At 32.9% G+C, this 5,853-nt stretch overlaps 1 pseudogene; it reads right to left on the bottom strand.

The window, feature by feature from the left end:
• Positions 1–422: 422 nt before the first annotated feature.
• LOC107770567 (gibberellin 20 oxidase 1-like) lies at positions 423–3,018 on the bottom strand (annotated as a pseudogene).
• Positions 3,019–5,853: the final 2,835 nt, after the last annotated feature.

The raw sequence follows: 5,853 nt of genomic DNA, 5'->3' as shown, positions 1-5,853 counted from the left end.
GTTTCATTAACACATCCAACACGATAGATTGGTAAATTAGCTTTTTCAGATATGCGCTTGCCATAAAAGGGCAAAATTGCAGCAAGAAAGATGAACAAACTCTTCTGATCTATGCTCTACTCCTCAAAGAAACCCAGTGACACAAATAAAGCATGACACTCAAAATAAACCTTTGAAACTAATAGACCCTGCAATCACAAATTAAACATGTAGAGACTATGCTTCATACTTAACCAAGTTAAAGCGAGTCCATAGTTTGTGATATCACTTAGATCCGTGTATTATCTCTTTATATCGAACTCCAAAGTAGGAGCAACGTCAACGCGAAATGAAACAATGAACTCACCTTAAAGGTCGTAATAAAATTGAACTTCTATAATGTTCTATGAAAGAACGAATAAGTGACATAAATGCGGTGACATTTACTTTGGGCAAATTGGAGTGTCAAACATTTGGGGCGTAGGATTGTTCACAGTATCTGCAATAGTGTTATCACTGGCATAGAAGAAACAAAGAGAATTCAAGTGAGACCAAATTGGCATGTTCTCATAACATGGTGACTAAAAAGGTAACAAAATGTATTTGCTTAGCAATCTGTACCAAGTATTGTGTAAACTATATTGAAGAATTATATTGTTCAATTTAGCATATTATTTTTTGCAGTTCAATCTAAACTAAAATAATAAAGAAGACAAATGATACAGAAGAAGTGCAAAGAGTCTCATATCTTCACATCCTCAATGTTCTCAATGAAAAAAACTGCGAGCTTTCGATTTATTCAGCTGATTTAACCAACATCGCACCATCTATAAAACTCAAATTAATAAAACGCCACAAATTAAAATAAATTACGCATGAGCAGCAGCGAACTCTTAAAACTAATGCAAGATGTAGAGTTACAACATGTCACAACTCAATAGAAATTAGGTGTAGATCATTATCTCTATAATACATGAAATTTATCTGAGAATTCATTGGAACTAATTAGAAGTAGAACTGAAAAGGACAAAAAGTTGACCAACAGTGCAGCAGTTATATATAAAACTCAAATTAACGCAAGGCCATAAACTGAAATAAATTACTCATGGTAAGCTAAGAAATAATGTGAAAAAGTATCCTCATAGAATAGCAGACATGGAGTTACCAATTTGAGAAAGTTTGAAGAGTATTCATGATTTCATATGTATCAGCTCTGTAATGCTTCTGTGTGAGAGTAGGCCATGTGAAGTAGGGTTATACTCTATGGTTGGTGGGCTCACTACATTAATTATATATCCTTCTTAATTTGGACAAAGAAAGAAAGAAAGCAAGTGATTAGCTAGGAGTCTTGTTGTTTACCACTGCTCTACCTCTATATATGCAAGCAACTTTTGTATCTTCCATTTGAAAGCGCCTGCAAAAGGGCAAAATTCAACATGAAGCCTTATAATTATTTTTCACGTAAAATATGGAGTAGTATATATACTGTTTGTCTCTCTTTATATTTCAACACAACATTATACTTTTTCTAGTACGTTAATTCGCTTACCATAAATGTGTCGCCTATGTTAATAAAAAAAAGCGTTGAAATTTGGACTGATGGAGCGCCATTCGTTGTCCACAAAAACCTGAAGCCCGCGGCCAACACAATCTTGATGTAGAATGGTGGTTAATGATGTTGGATCACAATGTAGCCCTGTCCCTAAAGTGAGGTCTAGTTTCTGACATGGTGGATAATAGTTGAGTCTCATTATAGATTCATTTTCTCCAAAAACAATTCTTTCAAGTGTTCCCTCCCTACGCCTAATTAAGCTCATTTCCAAAAGTTCCATGCTCTCTATTCTTGAATTGCAATATTCTTGTAAAACATTCATGCGCAACTATATTCAAGAAAAGAAAGGTTAATATAATTGACAAGAGGAAAAAAAAGGTAGTCAATAAGTTGTAACGTTGTTTTACACAAGATGGCTGAAGCTTTCACCCATTGTGTTTTTGAAATTAATAAATTGTACATATTCGATGAATTTCTTAATACAAATGGTTTGAACAAAAGCTACTAGGTTCCGTCGAACTCGCAGGTTGCGTTCTAACTCCGCCCTTTCCGGATAAGTAAAGTGAAAACATATTTTTTAGGTTGTTATAAAGATTGAAGGTCTTATCTTAATTCCTTTAATAAGTTTATGATGATTCATAAACAAGATCCCTATCCCTTTTATAAGCTAAAATGTTGTATTTTTGCACGGGGGCGGGGGCGGCTCTAAAGACTTGGGCAGTGAGACTGTTGTCTTAGGCTTTAAATTTATTTTAAATTCTTATTATTATTATTTCTATATATTATATTAATTATATAAATAATTAGTATAAAGAAAAAAATGTTACAGTATATATTTTTATTTGATTGAGGTTATTTTATATCAATAAATTCATAAATTATGATAATTTTCTTTACTAATTAATTTGTATGTTTGCTTCAGTCTTCAATTTTAATTTTATCCTTTTTATATAGGAATTAAGTTATATATATCGATAACATAATGAATTTCTTTTACAATATTCTCTCAAACTGCATGAACACAAAAGTATTCATGCACCGGTTTTCTTTTAGTGTAATTCGACATATTATATTCGATTATTTATAATTTATTTTAGGTATTCACCAATAAGTGCTACTTAATAGAATAAACTACAATTATCGTTTAGATTAATCATAATGAGCAAAAAATTTTGACACCGTTAATGCTCAAAACTTAAGCTATCACGTTATGTACGTTTATTTCTTTTTCTTGTTTGTGATGATAGGCAAATCAAAATTTGTGGACTTCAGTGCACCACATTATTTTTTGTGCTTTTCTTCCTTTTTTTGGTTGGAAATTCGCTTATTTTTATCTTAAATGATTAATTTTTTATTTAAAAAGTAAATTTTGTTGTTAGTGTAAATATTTTATAAAATAAGTTTAAAGGCCTTTCAATATGGTTTTACCTTAGGCCACGAGATCCATTGAGCCGCCCTGTTTTTGCAGAAAACTCTTTCGAACGCATGGATAAGAATATCAGATTATGCGATACAATCACTAAGAAAAGACACAGGCTACAGTTGCTGAGGCAGAAATTGAAGCTAGCTTCCATTTTTAAGGGACAGGTATGGTACCAGCCCTTTGTTCCCCTAGGTACATTTCCATATTATAAATTCTTGCTGGATTTTTGGGTGATATCATCTTTTGGTTTTATGCTTATTGTGATATATATACCGTTGAAAATAGAACGGTCAACATGGGCCGGGCTGGGTTAGCCCAGCCTAGCTCACGTGAGCTTTAGCAATTGACGAGCTGGGCTAGACTACCATTTTAATGGGCCTTATAATAGTTAGCTCACTCCCGCCTTATGTGGGCTGTGGGCCACATGTGCCGGCCCATCATTTTTTAAAATATAATTTTATATTTTTTCTTTAAGTTCTAACCTAAAAAAAGATAAATATTTAAAAGTTAAAAAATATCTTATTGGAAAAATTCTGAAAAACTTAATGACGTTATTATATATAGTTCCAATATATCACAATAAACACTAAAAAAGTATTCCCTCTGTTTTAGTTTATGTGAACTTATTTCCTTTTTGGTTCGTTCCAAAAAGAATGACCCATTTCTAAATTTAGAAACAATTTAGATTAAACTTCCAACTTTACCCTTAATGAGAAGCATTTATAACCACACAAATACTCTGGACCCCTTTTTGACCTGTTTAGGACCACAGATTCTAAAAGTCTTCATTTTTTCTTAAATTCTGTGTCCAGTCAAACAGGTTTACATAAATTGGAACGGAGGAAGTAAAAGACAAGACTATATTTCATTCACAAAAAGTCAAAAGTCAAAACAAATTATTCAAGAGAACATCCATGACGCTTATGGAATATCCAATACATCATCTTCATCAAACACATTTGAATCCGCTTATGACAAAGTTTTCTTAACATCTTCACTTTCATCTTCATCTATAATTTATATATATTAATTAGTTAAATATTAAGAATAATTAAATTTTAAAAACTAATTATATTCAAATTCACATAAAAAAATTTACCAGTTTGAGTTTGGAAAAAGGCGTGCTGCCAATTTCGAGTAGTAACAAGTGTTTGGACATTTTCATGATGGATGCAACTTCTGTATTTTGTCAGAACACGCGCACCAATGCTAAATGCTAATTCTGATGTTACCGTGATAATAGGAATACTAAGTACATCACGCGCCATCATTGAAAGACCAGAATATTTTCTAGAATGGTCCTTCCAATACATGACAACATTCATCTCTTGAAACTTCTCAAGATCAAGCTTTGGTTCCTCTAAATAAAGATCCAATTCTGACTTTCCATCGCTAGAGGCAGTATACTTTTTATATTTTATATATTTTAAATAAATATTTTGATTAGGCCCACGGGCCAACCCAGCCCAGCCTCAATCAAGCCTTAGGGGCCACGGGCTTACTCGGGCCGGGCTTAAAAGCCTTATTTTTAAATGAGCTCTAAAAATTCTAGCACAACCTTGGACTCTAGTTGAAAAGATATTCCCTATAAGGTAAAATCAACCAGCCTGATGCACCCCAACTTTGGCCCTCTTTTTATTGAGAAGGCTTAAGAAAAACTTTGCCCTCTATTGGCATAGTTTGGTTGCACTTCAATATGGGCTTTATTTTCACTTTCAGCATCTGCTTTCCTTCTTAGCTTCATAATAATTGTCTTTTCCCTGTAAGGGTGTATTGTGGGCCGGGCTCAGTCCGGGACCGGACCGGGACCGCATGCTAAACGGGCCAATCAGGTCGGTCTCAAATGGGCTGGTCTCTAGTGGTGCAAAAGCCCATAGCGGGCCGGTCCTTACCAAAAAGCTCATGAGCCCAAGACCGTTTAGCCCGGGACCGGCAGGCGGGCCTGGGCAGGTTCAACCGGGCCAAACAGGCCTAACGGCTAATTTTTTTTTATTTTTTAAAAAGGGACAACGGTCAGATATTTAAAATGTAGTCGTTAGACTGCATTTTTAGCCGTTTGGCACTTTCAAAAATAGTCATTTGGCTCCCAAACTTTGTTTTAACCCCAAACGTTTTACCCTATTCTCAACTATAAATATCCCCTAATTCTTTCATTTTTACTCACAAATTCATCAATCTCTCTCATTTCTCAAACTCAAATTGAAGTATTCCAGTCTTCACTCATCTCTCATTTCTCAAACTCCAATTCTTAAATCATGCTTGGTGATTCTAGATTGCACCCATTTATTTTGGAACACTTTAATGTGATAGAAGAAAATGAAGAAGTTTACATAATAAAGTGCAAGAACTGTGGTCGAGTCTACACTCGTCGTCGAAAGGAGGGCACATGCTCTTTAAGGAGGCATATAAAGAGTTGTCTTGCGCGTTCTCCAAACATTCGTATTTAAGATTTTAAGTTGATTTGAGATAATTTGTGTTATTTTAAAATTATTAGACGTATTATTTTTAATGTTCTAGTTTGTTAGATTAATTTGAAGTATTATATTGAAGGTATTGAACTTTAATTTGAAGTATTAAATGTAAACTTTAATTTGAACTATATCTATAGCTTATATATATTATATATACTATATCTACATATTGCACTATATATATATATATATCTAATACATATAAAAGCAAGTGATGACCCATTGGGTCATCACATAAATGTAAACTTTAATTTGTAGCTTTGATACCGAGTATTAAATGTAAAATTTAATTTGAACTATATCTATAGCTTATATATATTATATATACTATATCTACATATTGCACTATATATATATATATATCTAATACTATATATATATATATAGTATATATAATATATATATAAGCTATATATTATATAAGGCAA

Source organism: Nicotiana tabacum, chromosome 16 (assembly GCF_000715075.1).
Source record: "Nicotiana tabacum cultivar K326 chromosome 16, ASM71507v2, whole genome shotgun sequence".
Lineage (NCBI taxonomy): Eukaryota > Viridiplantae > Streptophyta > Magnoliopsida > Solanales > Solanaceae > Nicotiana > Nicotiana tabacum.
This window is presented reverse-complemented; position numbering and strand designations above follow the sequence as displayed.